Source organism: Desmodus rotundus, chromosome 3 (assembly GCF_022682495.2).
Source record: "Desmodus rotundus isolate HL8 chromosome 3, HLdesRot8A.1, whole genome shotgun sequence".
In the NCBI taxonomy this organism is placed as follows: domain Eukaryota; kingdom Metazoa; phylum Chordata; class Mammalia; order Chiroptera; family Phyllostomidae; genus Desmodus; species Desmodus rotundus.
The window spans coordinates 94,373,373-94,395,253 of record NC_071389.1 but is presented as its reverse complement, the minus strand read 5'-3'; positions in this window follow the sequence as shown (position 1 = coordinate 94,395,253).

The window sequence follows — 21,881 nt, the reverse complement described above, 5'->3', positions numbered from 1 at the left end:
TACTCTTACTGAACTAAAGTGGGAGTTTGGCAAACTCTAGAGGGAAAGGCTGGTGAGAAAGAAAATATGTTTTTATTCAGATGCTAAACAATCTGGGGGACTGCCTGTCTCAAAGCTCATCTCCTTTGCAAAACCCAATAAAACCCAGCCATCTTCAGGAAGAGCAAATCAAAAGGCAGTACTCAGAGTTCCTATTCCATTTTAAAGTACATCCTTTGGAGCCCAAGGTTGATGTCAAGAGGTCATTCAGGTAGCTTAGTCTGTTACCAGCTGTTTTATGGCTTCCAGTTCCCTCCTGGATGCTATGCTATGTGTGGATCCAGTGCCACCAGTGACCATACAACTTCTAGGACCACAGGGTCCTGTGCTTCCTGCCAGAGAGGGTGTAAATGTACCAGCAAATGCGCCACCAGGTAGGCAAGAGAGAGAGGCTCCCTCCTGAAGGTCACGGGCCATGTGACTGCTAAAGTAGCATGGCCCATGGAGAGGAGAGATCAGTGCACCAGCAGAGTTCAGGTTCCAAGCAGTAAGTGATGAGAAAGGGAGAGTTTCTTGGTTCCCCTGAGTTTATATTACTTTCAGATGTGGGACAACCATGTGCTTTCTCAATGACTAATTAACCTCCTAAAGTCACATGTGTTTTGTGGGGGTCCACATCACAACCAATGCCTTCTTTCCCCTGGCTAGAGTCACAGGTCTCTTTGGTCTAGAAGCTTCCTCTGACACAATTTTAACTTCTATTGAGCATGTGCCTGCTTTACCCTAGTCACACCCACAATATGGTACCTGAAGGGGGTAGGAGGGATTTCTCCCTCTTATACAATTATCTTGCTAGCGTTGCACATGCTCAGTGTAAGAACTTCCTCCTGCTGCCATGTTGCCATGTGGGGCAGTGAGGGGATGGGATTCCTGTGGTGCTGTCAGCTCCAGGCCTCCCATGTCCCAGTTCTTTATGAAGCAAGTTGCACAATAGACACCCACCAGTGAAGAGCAACCAAACTGAAACCCTAATTAAGGGACACTGGAAATGCTGTTAGGTTCCTCAGGCTCCCCAAGGAAGGCTTCTGCAGAAGGGGCAGGCATCTGCATCCAGGAGCAGGACCTCCACATTGAAGGTGGAGTGTCTGCAAGCCAGGAGATCCGTTGGATGAGGCCTCAGAGTCCCGAAGAATTGCTGAAAACTCAAAGTCATTGCCATGGCCTCAGGCAGTTCACAAAGGTATTGTCTGGCTGCCTACTTCAATGCTGGAAACTCCTACCTCTGCAAGGTGTGTCTGTGTGCAAGTGGCCCCCTTCCCATAGCCTAACTCCTCTCCCTGGGAGGCCCCTCCTACTCCTCACCCTCAGCCCACTCCTAGTGGTCTGGACAAGCTGCCTGTCATTATCAATTCCATTTTTAAAAGGTTCAGGCCACATGCTTGATTTTCCAAGGAGTAGCTCATGAATAATCAAATGATGGAACCTGATAAGAATGCATATGAGTAGTCTCTAACTACTTACTTGCATTTGTGTGATATTGTTACAGAACCCCAGCCTATGGTGTTCTGGAACAGCTGCAGGGTCCAATTGCCTGCTGCTAAGTAGTGCAATTCCCAACGCCAGAGTTCGGTGAAAAGAAGAGGAATTGTTTGTTTAAAAGTTATACACGTTTAATAATGGCAGAATCCTGCTGTTAAGTCCCACTCCCTTTAAAATGCCCACACACAGTCCTCCCACCCTTTGCCAAACCAGGCCAGTTTCAGAATACACCAGTCAGAGGTACCATCTTTCAGAAAAACAGAAGTCCACAGTTCAGCATTCCTGGTCAGAGTTCAGCATTCCAGGTATCTCCCATTAATCCGTCGCACAATTACATTAGCCTGGTTGGGAACATCCCCACAATTCCATTAGCCATGCCATGGTGTTCTTCCAGACAGGTTTCCCAGCAGGGCTCATCTTTCTTCCTTCAGCTCTTAATCCAAAACCACATGGCACCTCCTTATACACCATACCTCATGGCAGGCTGGTAGGGGCCCTTCTATATATACCCTTTCAAACTACATGGCCCCATTCATGGTTGGCAGCCCTAATTTTAAGTGCTGACCCAGGGCTTCCCATGTGACTTCATACTTGGCACTATACATACTGAAGGTCATGTAGGTCTTTACCCAGGTGACAGTACAGTTTCCCTTTAGGAAGGACACAGCTATCACTTGCCATTGTTATGAAAATATCTTAAGCTGTATCATCCACTTCCCCCCTCCCTCCAACCATGAGCTGTGGGCACATGAAATGTGTACCCCATTTCAATATTACACTTTTTATGTTTTCAAACATGTGATGACATTAAAAGTGGATAAACACCACAAGCAAGTCTGTAAGGTCTTTGTGAATAATACTTTGCATTTTTTTAAGCTCCTCAAATATTCAGTGGTGGTTCTGATGATGTCAATGAGGGTATTCATTTGTTTCTCTTAAGAAGCAAAAGGTTCTGGAGACAACATGATGAGGGCAGTTCAATTTTCATAAATGTCTAACCCAATGGAGCCAAATTAAGCAACATGGATAATTGGAGATTTATTAAATCAGAATGTAATATTGAAAAATTAAAACCACAGCATTTTTCTAAATTTTAGATTTATTCCTGTAGGTTTATAAAGTTTTGATAACAAAACATAATGTAGTAATTAAGGACATGAATTTTAAAGTCAAATTGCTTAGGTTTGAAAATCTACTACACTACTTTCTATCTGTGTAGTTTAGTTATCCTTCCATGCTTCACCTTCCTATTCTGCAAAATGAAGATAATAATAGTAACTCTTCATAGTGATAGTGATGTGATATTAAGTATATATAAGGCATCTGTTATAGTAGCTGGCACTTATAAGAGCTCAATAAATGTTAGCCATTATCATTTTGAATTAAGAATTTAATAGCCAATTCCTGATTATTATATGGAAAACTGGACAATTATGCATATATTCTTGAGGCTGTCAAACACTGCCCATGTGATGTTAACTGGATTAGACTCTGTAGGTCAGTCTCAATGAATCTGGATGAAAGATTTGAATGAAATTATCAAATATATGGGGACAGTTTATGCTATTTATGAAATCATTATCCATGGTTTCTCATCAGCCAATTTAGTTTCATCCTCAGTGGAAGTAATTAAAGAGAATTGAAGGCAGTTTTTCAAACTTGTTTTTTATTTCTGTCATTGATGGTGACACATACAGAATGTGAGCATTTTGGAAGAAGTGTTATGCATTCATCACTGTTTGGGTTCCACATGAATAGCTTGCAAAAAAAAGTTTTTTCTGTGCTCATTTGTTTTGTATATTTTTCTATTCTCATTCCCAGTGCCTGGCCTGTCTGCATTAACATAAAATGATAGGTCTTTCTAAACTCAACTTTAAATTAATCTTAAGAGATCATTACTGTGTATGAGGTCTGATTTCACTCCAATTTAGCATTAATAGTCTAATTTGTAGACTCCTTAACTGGACAGTAACATTTTAAATGGCAGTTTTGTTTGCTATGTGCCATACCTCCCATTTTCATGTATATGCCAACATCAGCTACCAACTGGTAACAAAGAGACTTAAAAACATTATTTGCATCATGAAAAAAGTCTGTATAGCCTCTCACATGGCCAAGTTGCAGCAATCTGCCTTTAGAGACCAGTGTCAAAGACATTTTACTGCTCACTGAGCCTGTCCCTTAACTGTCAGGAAGCAGCAGATCATAGGGCTGTGACTGACCTTGAAAATAGCTACATAATGTGAGATCCTTGACAATATATTTTTTTTCAGAGAAAACAGCCCTGCTGTCTTTTTTAAAATCACAAGAGATGAAGTGTCACTTAATCAGTGTATAGAATCCAGTCCAAGTGTCCTTGCAATGCACAATTTCTGTTCTCAGAATATTTTTTAGAGCCAATGATGGCTTTGGGGGAAGGAGAGACAGAGTAGTGCAGCATTTAGCATTACTCTATTTTTGTCATTAGGAATGGAAGAGCTTCCAGATTCAATGTCTGCCATCATTCTTTTTTGGTAAAATTAAATTTCACAAAGAAAGAGGGAGACTTTTTTAAAAAAATCAAAATTTAGGAGATAAAAGCAACTAAATGCTAGGAGACAAAATAGCTTCAGAAAAATTCAGCGTGTGGGTTGGAAGCTGGGATGTGTCATTGCAGTGAATGTGAACAGAATCTCTCCACCCTGCATTTTAATTGAATGATTTTGGAAGACCTAAATGTCAAAATGCAAAAAAAATAAAAGTGAAATCAAAACCAAACAAGTATCTTGTAACTCCCTGGCAAAGTATCCTAGTTTCGAGGTTGTTAAAGCAACTTCTTAGAGTTACCCTGCTCTCAAATCCTTTTTTCCAACAAAAGAGGAAAAAAAAAACAACAAAAAATAAGGAAGGTAGAAAGGAGTTCCTTGGGTGTGTCAGGAAACACTTAAGTCTTCAATTCTTTAAATCTGCTTCTCCAAGTCTTCAGTTGCTGAATTTCCTTCCTCAGAGCCAGTAGCGTTATTTACTTGTGCTTTTATATTCCATGTACAGGGGACCCCCTTCATGCCCCCCTCTGTACCTGGAGCAAAGAACTTTATTCCTATTCTTTTACTAATGACACAGCTGTTTTCAGGTTGCCAAAAAAAAAAAAAGATAACTTCTACTTGTAATAGATGTGGAATGGGTCCAGAACTTAGAGTGTCCAGAAATATGAGATATCTTCCATAAACTTGGCTGTGGGATGGGAGATGTGGAACAGGACCTTTGAGAGTTACTTTGCATTCAAAAACAGCAGACTAGCTTCATAGGAATGCTGAGTAGTTTGCCTGGGTCAGGGAAATGGGCATGATTTTGACTCATGATGTAGCTGGGAGGTGGTTTCCTCAGTTACAGTGCCTGCACCAGAGCTTGGAGATGGTTCACTCCACACCACAGGGCTATGACTGCCTGGACTAACAATGGCAACCAAGAAAGGTGGAAATACAGGAGTGCTACCAGGTGTAGCCAGTTGTGGGAGGAGACAGAAATGGGGTTACAGAGGATCCAGGCTGGGATTTAAACTAAAAGGCAGGTAGCCATCTGTGGTGGGACCAAGAGGGACTATGAGGATCAAAAGAGGGTGGAAGGACCCTCACTGGCCCCTGGCCATGAGGTGCCATGTGATTTTGGGTTAAGAACTGCAGATCACAACTGATGGTTCTGGGAACTGCAGGAGGCCTGACCAGCCAAGCACAGATTACTGGGAGGAAATGGGAGAAGTGAGCCATGGACTTCAGTTTGTTTGTTTGTTTGTTTGTTTTTTCCTGAAAGGTGGTACTTCTGACTGGCATGTTCTGAAACGGTCTGACTGGGCAAAGGCAGAGGGCACAGGACTGTGTTTGTGGGTATTCAAAGAGAGTGGGATTTAATGGCAAAATTCCTCCATCACTCTAAACCTGTATAACTTTTAATTAAATAATTCCTTTCCTGTTTACCAAACTCTGGAATTGAGAGTCACAGTTCTTATTCATGGCAAGTAATAGAACCTGGAGCAATAGACGGACAGAGGTTCTCTTACATACCTCTGAGTTTCACAAATGATGAAACAGAATGTATCTTACCCTATAAATGAGACTACAGAAAATAGAAGAACTTCACAGAAAGAAAAGAAAGGTGATGCAAGTTTGTGGAGGGGCCAAATTGTTCTTGTGCAGCCTTTACCTGCAACAGGATGCCCCACAGCCCTGCTGCCACTAGCTGGCCCAGCCTTCAGTGTCCCATCTTCCAATCCATTGTAGGGGGATCTTGCCACAAGATCTTTGCATAACAAGCCAAGGTGGAGGAAGCAAATGAGAGACTTTATCACTGGCATTTGTAATATTATGAAATTTCAACATCAGAGGCAGCTTAAGAGCCTGCTGCAGTCTGTTGGGATCTTTAGCATGGTTAATGCCTCCTGATTAGATAATGCCTCCATTAACTGGACTGTGACACAGAAATGAGTGGGAAGACCATGCTTTTGGCAGATTTGAGTACATGTAAGCACTTCATCCAACTGAGACATGACTCAGCCTGTTGTGAAATGAAATTGAATGGAGAGGAAATGAAAGTCGAAACACCATCAGCAGATAGCCAGGTACTCTCTCTGGCCTCATTCTCCTACCCTGAGCGAGAGACCAGAGGCTCCATCTTGGTGGTCCTCCTGATAAAAGATTCCCAAAAGCCTTTCTTTTCTTGATATCTTAAAAAGATGTTTTTACCTCAGACCTATACTTTCCTGCTTGTCCTTCTATATCCAGTTCAATTTTCCTTTTAAGCATTCCTCCAAAACTGGAGAATGTCAGTAGTCCAGCAACTTTTACACACCTAAAAGATGTTTTGGAACCTCTCCAGGGGTGACCAACCTGTGGCCTACAGGTCACATGCAGCCGAGGATGGCTATGAATGCATCCCATCACAAAATTGTAAATCTACTTAAAACCTTTTTTTGATCATCAGTTTTCATTAGTGTTTGTGTATTTAATGTGTGGCCCAAGACAACCCTTCTTCTTCCAGTGTAGCCTAGAGACACCAAAAGGTTGGACACCGTTGCATCATTGGGAGGAAGAAATAACTGGTTTAAGATCTAGTGTATCTAAAAGTTTTAGTTATTTTCCCCTTCAGAAATATCAAAGTCTTCTTTTGACTCATTGACAATGGCTTTTCTGTGCAGAAAAGAGAGGCTTTTATAGGCTCTTTCATTTTCCTTGGCAGGACATTGCTTTGCATGAAGAAATTAAGCCCAGGTTATTTTTGAGTTTCAATGATGTTCCTTTGAAACAAAAACAAGCTAGTGGAAAAAATTCCCGCCACAGCATAATAGAATCGACAGTCATCCAGCATTTAACTCTTGTTAATGCCTTGCAAACAGAGCTATGTGAAAGACATGGAAAAAGACTTTTCTACTAGCAAGTGTTTCCAAGTTAATGTCAAGAGGTAAGAAGACTTTAAAAACTCTGGGAAGCCTGAAGGAACTTCTCTCTCTCTCTCTCTGTCTCTCTCTCTCTCCTCCCCCAAAATGGGAGAGAGGTGGGGGCCCAGTTAAAAGCCAGTATTTAAAATTTCAGTCTGTAGGAGCCAGATTATCTCACCTGAAGTATTAATTGGCAATTTAGAAAAGGAGAATTTGTCTAAAGCACATTTGTCTAAAAAAGCCTGGACACAATTGTGTCCCGTGGTGTCCTGGGTCTCACTTCCATTCTCCTGGAAGGAGCCACATTAAAACTTTCTGTTCTCTGATAACCAAAAAAGACCTCGTATAGAATGTAGCTTACCTTTTAGCTGATTGCTGTTGTATTATCACATCACATGCAGTTTTTATACTTTTGTTTATAATACTTATAAAACAAGACCTGGATGGTGTGGCTCAGTGGCTGAGTCCTGGCCTGAGAATCAAAGGGTTGCTGTTTCGATTCCCAGTCTAGGGCACATGCCTGGGTTGCTGTCCAGGTTCCCAGTATGGGGTGTGCGAGAGGCGACCATATATTGATGTTTCCCTCCCTCTCTTTCTCTCTCCCTTACCCTCTCTAAAAAAATAAAATAAATAAAGTCTTTTTTATAAAAAGCAAGAATCCCTTCAACCCTTGATACATAGTTTGTCTGGATGGTAGGTTGATTTTCTTGCTTTGGCCATTTGTTCAGCTATCATTCTTCAATATTGAGCCACAAATACCTTCCAAAACACATAAGAAATTCCAGACTAAATTATAAAAATGAACCTTCCATTGGATATTATGCTTATGTTTATTAATAGATTTAAAATACAATTTAACATATAAAGAAACATAAGTAGAAACATGAAATACAATTTAACATATATAGAAATGTAAGAGAATTTCTTTTTTAATTTTCTGTGTTTTGATGCTTTTATATCAAGGGCCTTGCTGACCCTGGAGGGATTGTCCCTCTCAGAGTTCATTGAGTTCTGGAGATAGTAAACAACTCATCCATAAGTATGCCTTCCAAATGCAAGCCACCCAAGCCAGAGCCCACACTCCTAACTACCTCTTCTGTGGGGCTCTCACACCATGGACCAGTATCTACCTGTTCTCACACCAAAGCATGTACTAGACAACCAGCTACATCACATGCCCAGAGCCCACTGAAATAATTCACGCTAAAAGGCTCCTGAACCTGCCTCACCTATCCCTTCATACAGATACCACAATAAAGGCTCTTAAAATTGTCCCCTTTCCGTATGTCTTCTGACTGACCCCAGTGTTTTCCTGTGTGACCTTCCATGGTGTGGTATGCCATGCCTTCTTCTCTTGGGAACAGTGAGTAGCAAACTATAGTTCAATGGTAATTAGCTCCTGGTCTGTTGGCTTTGCTATATCTAAATAATAATAAAACTTATATTCTAAAACATTTCTCCATAGTCCATCAGGACTCCCAATTTTCCCTATTATTAACACCTTGCTTTGCTGTAGTATATATATATATATATATATATATATATATATATATATATATATATAATTGATGAGTTGATATTAATAGATTATTTACTTACCAAAGTCTGTAGTTTGCATTAGGGTTCACTCTTTGTTTTGTTCAATTGGTTTGGACAAATGTAAAATAACATCAATCCATCATCATTGAATCATATAGAGTTCTTTTCCAGAATGTCATATAGTTGGAATCATATAATATGTAGCCTTTTTGGATTGGCTTTTTTCACTTTGCAATATGAACTTAGGTTTCCTCCATGTCATTTTGTAGACTTTTTAACTCTTAAATAGTATTACATTGTCTGCATGTACCATTGTGTATTCATTCACCTGTTCAGGGACATCTTGGTTGCTTCCATGTTGTGGCAATTATAAATTAAGTGCTATAATCATCCTTGTGCAAATGTATCTGTGTACATAGTTTTCAACTTCTGGGGTAAATGCCAAGGAGCACAATTACTGAGTCATATGGTAAGAATATGTTCAGTTTTATGAGAAACTGTCAAATTACCTTCCAAAATGTCTGTGCCAGTTTGTATTCCCACCAGCAATGAGAGTTCCTATTGTTTCACATCCTCACCAGCATTTGTGGTGTTTTTGGTTTTAGTCATTCAAATAGATGTGTGATAGCATCTCATTGTTCTTTTAATTCACAATTCCCTGCTGACCCATAATATGAAACATTTTCACACACTTGTTTGGCATCTGTATACCAATTTTTGATTAGGTGTCTCATTGGCTCTTTTGCTCATTTTTTAAATTGAGTCATTTGTCTTTTTATTATTGTTTCTGAAGTTCTTTGTCTATTTTAGATACAAGTATGTTATTAAATAAATGTCCTGCAAATATTTTCTCTTGGCCTGAGACTAGTCTTTTCATTCTTTTAGCAGTATCTATCATAGCAGACGTTTTTAATTTTTATGGACTATTTTCCATGGATCGTCTTTTTTGTGTTTTATCTGAATACTTACAGCCAAACACTAGGTCATTAAGTTTTCTTAGGTTGTATTCTGTGAGTTTTATAGTCATGTGTCATACATTTGTGTTTATCTTCCATTTTTAGTTAATTTTTTGAAATGTGTGAAGTCTGTGCCTAGATTCATTTTTTGGCATGTGGATATCCAGTTATTCCAGCACCATTTGTTGAAAAGCCTCCCTTTCAGTTGACTTTCCTTTGTTCCTTTGTCAAAAATAAGTTGAGTATATTTGCACATTTGTGTGGGTCTATTTCTGTGCTCTGTAATCTGTTCAATTGATCTATTTGTCTATTTTTCTGTACATCAATACAATCTTGATTGTTGTAACTTTATAGTAAGTTTAAAGTCAGGGTCAGTCTTCCAAATTTGGTATTTTTTTGCATTGTGTTGATTATTCTGGGTGTTTCAACTTTACATACAAATGATAAAAGCATTGTGTCAATATCTAGAAAATAACTTTTTGGGATTTTAATTGAGATTTCATTGAATTAATTATCAAGTTGGAAAGAACTTAGATCTTGACAATATTGAGTATTCTAGTGCATGAACTTAGAACATTTTTTTATTTAGATATTTGCTTTCATTAGAATTTTGTAGTTTTCCTCTTATAGGGCTTGTACATATTTTGTTGGACTTATATGTAATTGTTCTTTTTCATACTAATGTAAATGTTATTGTGTTATTGAATTTCAAATTCCAATTCTTTATTGATGATATATAGGAAAGACATTGACTTTTGTATATTAACCTTGTATCTTCAAATATTGCTGAAATTACTTATTAGTTCCAGGATTAAAAAAATTCTTTGGCATTTTCTGTATAGGCAATTATGTCATCTTTGAATGAACTCAGTTTTGTTTTTTCCTCCTCAATCTGTATACTTTATATTTTCCTTTCTCGATATTGAATTAGTTAGAACTTCTAGTATGATGTTTTTGTTTGTTTTTAAAAGTATTATAAAACTGAATGAAAGCAAATTAATAGGTTTTAAGAATTAGAGGTGCACTTGAACAAGTGAACAAAGATTTTTTTCCTAAGCAAATGTGTATTTATTGTATCTTCTAAAATAGGAATTTATATTTTATATTTAATTTTTCAATCCATTTACTTTTTTATTGTTATTCAGGTACAGTTGTGTCCATTTTCCCACAACCACTTTCAGCCACCCAACCTGCCCCACCTCCTACCCTCAATTCTATCACCCTTTGGCTTTGTCCATGGGTCTTTATACTTGACATTGATGACCCTTCCCCTTCTTTCCCCAGTTGTCCCCCTCCAAACTCCTCTCTGGTTACTGTCAATTTGTTCTTTATTTCAATGTCTCTGATTATATTTTGCTTGCTTGTTTGTTTTGTTGATTAGGTTCCACTTACAGGTGAAATCATATGGTATTTGTCTTTCACTGCCTGGCTTATTTCACTTAGCATAATGCTTTCCAGTTCCATCCATACTGTCATGAAGGGTAGGAGCTCCTTCTTTCTTTCTGCTGCATAGTATTCCATTGTGTAAATGTACCATGGTTTTTTGATCCACTCATTTACTGATGGGCATTTCGTTTGCTTCCAGCACTTGGCTACTGTAAATAACACCAATATGAACATTGGGGTGCATAGGTTGTTTTGAATTGCTGTTTCAAAATTCTTAGGGTATAATCCCAGACATGGAATTGTTGGGTCAAACAGCAGTTCCATTTTTAGGTTTTTGAAGAAATACCATACTGTTTTCCACAATGGCTGCACCAGTCTGCCTCCCCTCCAACAGTGCACTAGCGTTCCCTTTTCTCCACAGCCCCACTAGCACATGTTGTTTGTTGATTTCTTTATGATGGCCATTCTGACCAGTGTGAAGTGGTCGATATCTCATGGTGGTTTTAATTTGCATTTCTCTGATGGCTAGTGATACTGAGCGTCCTTTCATATGTCTCTGGTTCCTTTGTATGTCCTCTTTGGAGAAATGTCTGCTTAGGTCCTTTGACCATTTTTTAATTGGATTGTTTATCTTCCTGGTGTGGAGTCATGTGAGTTTTTTATATATTTTGGAAATCAAAACCTTGTCCGAGGTATCATTTGGAAATATATTTTCCATATGGTTGGATCCCTTTTCATTTTATTGATGTTTTCTTTAGCCATGCAGAAGCTTTTCATTTTGATGAAGTCCCATTTGTTTATTTTTTCCTTCATGTCCCTTGCTCTAGGGGTCATATCATTGAAAATATTGCTGCATGGAATATCTGAGATTTTCCTGCCTGGTGTTCTCCTCCAGGACATTTATGGTGTCACAACTTATATTGAAGTAGTTTATCCATCTTGAGTTTATTTTTGTGTGTGGTGTAAGTTGGTGGTTGAGTTTCATTTTTTTTGCATGTCCAGGTCTCCCAACACCATTTGTTGAAAAGGCAATTTTTACTCCGTTTTATGCTTCTGCACACTTTGTCAAATATTAATTGACCATAGAGACATGGGTTTATTTCTGGACTCTGTTCTGTTCCATTGATCTATATGTCTGTCTTATGCCATGCCATGACCAGGCTGTTTTGATTACCATGGCCTTGTAATATAGTTTGATGTTAGGTATGGTGATCCCTCCAACTTTGTTCTTTTCTCTTAAAATTGCTGCAGCTATTCAGAGTTGTTTATGGTTCCATATACATTTTTGATATATTTGATCTATATCTGTAAAATATGTCATTGGTATTTTAATAGGGATTTCATGAATCTATAAATTGCTTTCAGTAGTATGGGTATTTTGTTGATGTTAATTCTTCAATCCATGAACACATTATATGATTCCATTTATTTGTGTCTCCCTTAATTTCTTCCTTCAGTGTTGTATAGTTTTCTGAGTACAGGTCTTTTACCTCCTCGGTTAGGTTTAATCCTAGATACTTTATTTCGCTTGTTGATATAACAAATGGGGTTTCCCTCCTAATTTCTGTTGCTGATATTTTGTTGTTGGTATACAAAAATGCCTTCAATTTCTAAATATTGACTTTGTATCCTGCTTTTTTGTCAAATTCACTTATTAGGTTGAGTAGTTTTTGGGTGGAATCTATAGGGTTTTCTATGTACACTATCATGTCAACTGCAAAAAATGACAGTTTTACTTCCTCCTTTTCAATTTGGATGCCTTTTATTTCTTTTTCTTGTCTGATCACTGTGGCTAAGATTTCCAATACTATGTTGAATAGGAGTGGTGAGAGCACAAGAAGACAAGAGGACAAGATATCCTTGTCTTGTTCCTGATCTTAGTGGGAAAGCTTTTAGTTTTTGCCTGTTGAGTATGTTGTTGGCTATAGGTTTCTCATATATGGATTTTATTATGTTGAAGTATGCTCCCTTTATTCCCACTTCGCTGAGTGTTTTTTATCATAAATGAGTGCTGTACCTTGTTAAATGCTCTTTCTGCATCTATTGATATGATCATGTTGTTTTTGTCTTTCCTTTTATTTATGTGATGTATTACATTTATTGATTTGTGAATACTGTACCATCTTAGCCTCTAATTCTACATTTTTGTTGAATGGCCTTGGATTTATTTTATTTTATTTTTTTTTTCTTTCTTTCTTTTTTTTTTTATTGTTATTCAATTACAGTTGTGTGCCTTTTTTCCCTGGAGAGCATTATGCTAAGTGAAACAAGCCAGGAAGTGAGGGAATGGCCTTGGTTTTAAAATCTGTCTTTGAAACCAGCCATCTAAGAGCAATTCTAATTTATCTTTTGAAACAAAATAACATCAAGAAATAGGTTTTCTGTGCTATATTTAGTATCTGTTACATGCCAGTTATTTGCTATTCTTACATCTTCCTCTTCCCTGTCCCATTCTTCACATTAAAATGTGTTCTGTTATCCTAAGTTGCTGCCACAGATTCTAGTATCTAGATTGTTGGAATCACAAGCACAATGGTGAGACAGTGATTTATATTCCATGAAACTAGCAGTGTGAGTATCTATGAATAATCTGAATAGCAGCATTTATTATGAGTCATTTACCAACTACTAAGGCTGATTTTTGTGGCCATGATTGATAAGTGTGTGTGTATATCCATGGAGAGAGAAACTTCAGCTCTCTATTATTTATTCATTATAGGCATTTAAAGTACTTTTGGAGTAGCTTACATGAAAAAGCATTCCCACAATGGCCTTTTGCAGCTCTTGGTCATCACTGGAGCTCTTGACTGTTTTCTTTTCCAGCCAGAGCAAGGCAGTTTCTTGATTAGGGCTGGTGCCAAATAAGATTAGGGTATTGTCAGTGTGACCACACCAAAGACCTTCTTTGCCTTTGGGTCTGAGAACTTCCAGTCCTTATTTAGTAAGTACCTACCAATAAGCTCATACTTCAGAGTTTTCTTCAATACAATCTCCCTGCAGAAAAGTTAACCTCATAAGAGTCAAGTACAAAAGGCTGATATGATATAAATATGTCCTTTTCAAAGGTTTGGTGGTTTCATCCCATAGAATAAACCTCTAATGTAAAATCATAACCCACAGCAAATGATAAATACCCTTCTAGAGTTATTATTATTTATTGGCTATTTTAGAGTTATCAGGAGCATCTTGTAGTTCCTCAAGTCCCCTCACAGAAATGGACACCTACACTTTCTACCCAACTGCAAGGTCAATTATGCTATTTATATATTGGTAACATAATCAAATGACTCAAGAATTTTATTCTTTGAAAGTTGTAGAATATTGTTTCCTAATAAATGAGTCAAATTCAGTTATACTTTTTGAAATAAATAGGGTACATGGAGATACCCTGAGATAGAACACATACTCATTTGGAAACAATTACCTTATTACAAAACAATGTTGCAGAGACTTTTTGGGCAATATTATTTTCCTTTTATCATTTAATGAGCATATCTGAGCAATTATATCAAATGCTTAACAGAGACATTGAAGTTAAGAACAATCTAACAATAGCCAGGGGGGAGTGGGGTAGGGACAGTGGGAAGAGGGGATTACAGGAACTACTATAAAGGACACATGGACAAAATCAAGGGGGAGGGTGGAGGTGGAGGAGGGAGAAGGGTTCAGCTGGGGTGGGGTGGAGGGATGGGGAGAAAAGGCATACAACTGTAATTGAATAACAATAAAAATTTTTAAAAAAATAAAAAAAATGCTTAACTATAACTCCTTTTGCTAACAATTGAAAATAATCCTTTAAAAAGTAGCATTTATGACCCATTAAGCTTGAATGTGAAAAGTAATGCAGGCATCATGTGAGATGCACTATCTGTATAATGATTATGTTAACTAGCAAAATAAACAATCTAACCATATGGAAACATTGCTTTGCAACACAGTGCAAAAAATAATATATAGTGACTTAGTACTATTGTTCTAGTACCACTTAGAAATATATACAGCTATTTAGATTTCACAGTAAGTTGGGCCTAAAATGAAATGTGATCCTGAAATACCAACTTGTAATATTACCAGCATTCATTTTTATTAAGAACAGTGTTCAGGTAAATTTCATTGTGTGTTGCTGTGGACATAATTATTACTAAACTGTAAGGCTATATGCCACTTGTCACATTTAAATCTAATCCTACACAACTCAATCCAATACTTTTGGAAATATTGAGAGGGCAATAATTACCTACTGCTTTATAGCATATGGGAATAAGAAACATGAGCCTTATATTAAGTTCTTAATACAAAACTTCACATTACACCAAAAAATTGATTACTTTCTATAATTGTATTTTATACATTAAATGAAGAAAGGAACACATGAAGAAAAAAAGGGAGGAAGAAAGTAAGGAAGGAAGGGAGGTAGGGAGGAAGGATGAAGGAATTACTATTTGCTATGCCAGCACCCAAAGGGCAATGGCTATAGACAAGAATTAGCAATGGTGTTAGTGCCACGGCACCTAAACCACCTAGCATCTTGAAGATGCTACCATCACCTAGTAGTTCTTTCTCTGAACAGTGTACTGCATTGAGAAGGTTAGAAATTCTTTGTAAGTGCCCTTTCCATGTCCTTTCTCCCTTCCTAATGGACCAGGATAACTATCACTCAACAAATGCCTAGGGGGTGTTGAAGAACATTAAGTGAGAAAATATGGTCTGATACAGATTCAGACTTTTTTATGTTTTGCCCTTAGAGTTATCCTACAGATTATTTTAATGGATCTTATCATAAAGATGAGGAAGCGATAGTGTAGTATCTGAGTTATGTATTGAGACTGGATCACTAATCTCCTAAAGCCTAGTCCAGAGTTCTTCTCACCACATAGACAGCTGTCCAAGGAGAAAATTTAATTTTCTCTGGCACTTTGATATCATAAGCAAATAACCATTTTTCCACACTTTATTTCACTCATGTGGTCAGAAGTATCCCACTTTCCTCCCATAAGGAGAGACAATGTGCCTAAAGGCCTGGGACCCTGAGAACAAAAAGGCAACTGGCAGTTGCAGGAGAAGAGAGGCATGGGAACTGACTCAGATCTGCCTCCTTTCCCCTTTCATTGGGTGTACTTAATGCAAATGCAGGTTTGCTGTACTTGTTAGTGTAATGGCATTCCTGGACTTCCATGGGAGACTTGACCTCACTCCCACCCAAATATTCATTTTGACAGTTTTCCTGCTATAATTATAAAAAGCAGCTTTCAAGTTGGGATTGAGGGGACATGCAAGACAGCCTGGGATTTCAATCATCCCAGTTGACTGGAGCTTTTTTCTATTACTAGTATTACATTAACTTTCCACATGTATTTTTCCATGGTCCTTCAAAGACTGTTTTGCACAATATTTTCTGAGAATAACATGCAATGCTTTGTGGGGAAAAATGTGTGTCATTATCAAATGAATTTGAGTGACACTGCATAGTATATCTCCACTTTTCAGTTGCATTATATTTTTAGCATTTTCAAAGCTCTGAGAATTACTGCAGAAAATAAGTCAGTTTACTTCAGAGTTTGCTAGATATAAATAACAGCATTAGACCTTTCTTCGTGGATCCCTGGCAACTTCCCCTGGTGCTGCTGTACTTTGACACACAGTGTACAGCAAAGCTCTAAGGTTTGCAGCACATATTCTGGAGCCTCTGCTTATCAAACCCCCAACTCCTAATTACATAAATTTCCACTAAGCCAATAACAGAAGAGCTCTGCCAACTCTCCTGAAGGGTGGATAGACAGGCTTCCTGTGTTTTTACCTTCATTTTAAACTAAGAGTGCTGACCGATGTTTTCTCCAGGGTGTGCAGCCCCCAAGCCACAGAACTCTAACCCGTGTGAGACTGTTATTCATATACATATCCAACCCCCAAGGAAAGGCCTGCATGGAAAGGTGGCTGATTTAATGCCAGACACCCCAAAAAACACAGGGCTGCTCCAGGTGTCCTCATACCCCAGGGGGTCAAACACCAGCTGCAGCTACCTCTTCCCGATTACTCTAATCTATATAAAGAAATGAGAGTTTAGGGTTTTATCTTAGTCTCCCGCAGTCAAAGAAATGGGGGAAATACTTGTTAGGTGTTTCAAAAGCAGTGTTCTGAACAAGTTTGTTTTGGTTACACTTTGTAAAAGAAAAGAGGTAATTGTGAACATTTGTTTTGAAAAAGCATCCTAGACCAGCCTTAATTTCATCCTTCTGAAGAGTGATTTCTGACCTAGAAAAAAATATCATTGCTGCCACTGGCCTCGTGTTGAGCAGGGCTCCTAGTGGGTGCCCCATTCTCCATTGCCAGGTGACAAAACCATATGTCTTTTGTGGTAATCTTTCAGATATTAAACATTTTCTGTTTGAGGAGACCTACTCATTTGCCCCAACTGAGCAATGGAGAACTTGCAGAAACCCAAGAACTTTTGGCAGTCACCTTTGTCTGAGGCACAGACAGCTTTTATAATATTAAGAGGTTTCATCTCCTGTGCCAAGCCACCCAATCAATTTGCTTGGAAAGCATACTTAAGGGACCAAGTTCTTTGAAAGTGGATCTTTGTATATGGTTGGGAGAGGTGGTTGGACAAAGTTTCACCTTAGGTGATTTGTTTTATAAATAAAATGAGACTGGAGACCTTAGTCTTAGAAATGACACAATGCAATAGGATATGGAATAACAGAAAGTCACCTTTGATTGCCTGGACTGCTCTTTGAGACAGCTCTTAACTTTCTGAAACTGAAGTGAATGACTAAACTCTAAATATGATGTACATTGACAAGCCTCAATTTGGATTGGCATCAAAATAAGAGTACTGGCTTGGCAAACATTAATAAATATGCCTAAACTTTATATTCCAATGGATTTGGCAGTTATATTTTTGAGTTGCTCATCATGGAAGCTCTTTGAGTTAATGGGTATGGTATTATCAGCCAGTAATTTTAAGCATGTATGCATTTTCAGTTCTTCTAAGCCATTTGGATGAGTTATCTTAACTAATCTCCACATCCCTATGGAATAAATACTACAGAAAATAGAAGTTGAGAGAGTTTACTTAATATATCAAAGATCAACATGTATTGGTAGCTACTGCCTCATAAGCTATCAGATGTGTAGGCTCCAGTTTTGGCTAGGCGCCATAAGCATATTGTGAGATGAGGGTCAAGCACACAGTTTTTTTGAATTTGGCTGGGCGCTCTCAGATGTTTGGAGCTGACTGGCTCTCAGGTGACCTTGGCTGTAGCATTTGCAATTCCCTCAGTGTGTGAGTCATTCTTCAGCCAAGCTGGTCAAGAGCTACTCACATGAAGGAGGCAGGTGAAGGACAGACTGCCTTCTGAAGTCTAATCTTAGAGCTATAACACAATTACTCTGTCACATATTTTGGCCAAGGCAAGTTACAGAGCCAGTAAAGATTCAATGATTGAAAAATGAACTTCACCTCTTATTAAGAAGGTATGCAAGATATAACAGATAATTATGGAAAAGAATTGAAAACATGGGGATATTGAAATAATAGTATAGTGAACACTCACATACCTACTACTTTGATTTTATGGTTAATATCTTACTATATTTGCTTAATTACATTATCTGTTCATCTACTATCCACACAGCACTTATCTTTTTAAAAGTATATTTTGAAGTTGCAGACATACATACACCTTCTTACAAATACATCATTAACTAAAGATCCATATTTAACCTAGCTTTTTTATTTTTTTGAAGATTTACAATGGATTGCGTAATTCATAAGTATACTGTTGCATGATTCTTGACCAATACTTTGACCTGTACAGATTAAAATCTTATCAAGATGCAGGTAATCCATCACCCCAGAAATATCTTTCAACTTCCTTCTTTTAAATCCTACTCTTATAACCCAAGAGGAAAACACCATTTGGATTTTTTTACCATAGATTAGTTTTGCTTTTTCCAGTAATAGATGGAATTATGCAGATCCTCCCTTCAGCATAATGTTTCTGGAATCTAGTCACCTAGGTTTGAGTATCAGTAGTTTGAACATTTTTATCACACATATTCCATTAAAAAAAATATATATATGTATATATCAGTATTTCCCATTTTTTGTGCATTTTCCTGTTGATTGACACATAAGCTAAATTTTTAAACTAAAACATATTCAGAATAAAGCTGATATGCAATTCTTATATAAATGTTTTTATGGATGTATGTATTTATTTGAATTAAGTAATTAAGAGTAGAAGAATTGGTCTTATGTTCATATTTTTAGATAATTTTGCTACTTTATTGAGGTATACTTGATATGTGAAAAACTACATATTTCAAGTGTAATGTTTGAGGAAGATGTATACACACACATATATAATGTACTCACTGACAATGCAACTTAATTGTATGTTACATATACTACCTTTGTATTGTCAGATATGTGTTTTGTCAATTGTATTCCAGATCATGGTTTTCCTTTCTTTTTGTGAATGTATATTTTGAAGGCCAAACATTTTACATTTGATGAAGTCCAAATTATTTTTGTATATATTTTGAGTATTTTGTGTCCTCTTTAAGAAATATTTGTCAAAGACAAGATTACTATAATTACCTCCTCTTTTCTTCTTGAACTTTTATAGTTTTAATTTGTCCCTGTACATATAAGATCCATTTTGAGTTAATTTTTAATATTGTACTAGGTAAAGGTTGAGATTTTTTAGCATATGACTATTCAATTGTTCTAGCAGAGTTTGATGTAAATATTACTATTTACCCATATAATTTATTTGACTGCTTTGTCAGAAACCAGCTCACATGTGTGGGCCTATTTCTGGATTGTCTATCCTGTTCCCTTGATTTATGTGTGTATTTTTATGCTATCATCATACTCTGTTGATTATTGTAGTTTTAAAATAAATCTTAAAAGCCATTATTATAGGTTCTGTATATTTATTTTACTTTTTAAAAAGTTTTGATTATTCCAGATAATTTGGATAGTTCTATATATACCTTAGAATTAGCTTGTGATTTTGTACAGGAAACTTGTTGTCTTTTTGATTGAAATAACATTGAATCCATAGTTATATAGATCAATTTGGAGGAGAAATAATTAAAATATCAATTCTTCTGATCCTTGATTAAAGCGTATGTCTTGAATTATTTGTCTTCTACAATTTCTTTAAGAACTGGAGAGCATTATGCTAAGTGAAATAAGCCAGGCAGTGAGGGACAAATACCATATGATCTCACCTTTAACTGGAACATAATCAACAAAAGAAAAAAGCAAACAAAATATAACCAGAGACATTGAAATTAAGAACATTGTAACAATATCCAAAGGGGAGTGGGGAGGGGATAGTGGGGAGAGGGGTCTATAGGAGCTACTATAAAGGACACAAGGACAAAATCAAGGGGGAGGATAGAGGTTGGGGAGGGAGGTGGGACCAGCTGGGGTGGGGTGGAGGGATGGGGAGAAAATGCAGACAATTGTAACTGAATAAAAATTTAAAAATTTAAAAAAGAAATATTTTATAGATTCAGTGTATAAGTCTCATACAGAATTTTCAAATTTATCTATATTTCATAATTTTAATTATATTACAATGTAATTGGTTTTAAATTTCACTTTCTGTTTACCCATTTTCAGAATATATAAGTACAACACTAACTTCATATCCTACAATCTTGCTTACTATTTCTAGTACTTATCTTCAGTATTTTGTAGATATAAGATCATTCCATCTGTAAATAAAGAACATTTTATACTGCTGCTTCCTCCTCTGTATGACTTTAATTTCCATGGTTAGGAACTCTGGGAATATAGTGTGTTGTATAGAAATGGTGAGAGCAGAAATCATTGCCTCATTCACATTCTTACAGGGGAACTGTACATTAATTTATCATTGAATGTGATGCTAGCTATAAGATTTTCATAGATTTTGTTAGATCGAGAAAATTCCATTTTATTCCTAGTTTTCATCAAAAATGTATGCTAGTTTGTCAAAATGATTTTTTCTGTACAAATTAAGATGGTCATATGGTTTTAATTTTTCAATTAAAAATCAACTGATTTTCAAATTATAAGCCAATCTGAAGTTTCTAGGAGAACTCACACTTGGTCATGATATGTTAATGATTACATTTAATTTCTAAATTTTTCTAAATTTAAATAAAATTCAATTTAGAAATCATTATATATAAATTAATCTCTCTCTATATATAAATATACATATATATAATTTCTAAATTTTGGGTGGGACAGGGAAATGTTGCCTTTATATTTAGAGAAATATTACCTTCTAATTTTCTTTTATGATAATCTTTTTATATAGTTTTGGTGCTTAAATAATCCAGACCTCATAAAATGAGATGGGAAGTGTTTCTTCCTCTTCTATATTCTTCTAATATCAATCATATAAAATTGATATTTTCTGTTGAAATGATTGAATTAACCAGTAAAACCATATAAGCCACTTTTTTTCCTAGAAATGCTTTCACTACAAAATCCACTTCTTTGTAGATACAAGGCCTTTCAGATTATCTGTCTTTTTTATTGTTAGTTATGGAATTATAGGTATTTCAAGGAATTTATCCTTTTCATTTAACTTGTTAAATTTATTGACATAAATTTGTTCATACTATTCCTTATAATGCTGTTAATATCGCAGGATATGTAATGAGGCCTAATCTCTTATTACTCATTACTCTCTTATTTTAAAAATTTCTATGCTTCTGTTTTCTTAATTAGTCTGGCAAGGAATTTATATTTTAATTAATTATCTGTTTTGAATTCACTGTTTTCTATTTCAGTTTCATTGACTTCTTCCCTTTTTTATTTTATATGCTTATTTTGGATTTATCTTGTTCTTCTTTCCCTAATGTTTTAAATTTGGAAATTAAGCCATTGGTTTGAGACGTTTATTATTCTCTTATATAAGTATTTTATAAACTTCTAATTAAGCACTGCCCTAATTGAATACCACAATTTTTCACATGATGTGTTGTCATCTTAATTTAGTTTAAAGTACTTTTTAAAAACTGCTTTATCTTCAACCTTCCTTTTAAGCTATTTTATATGT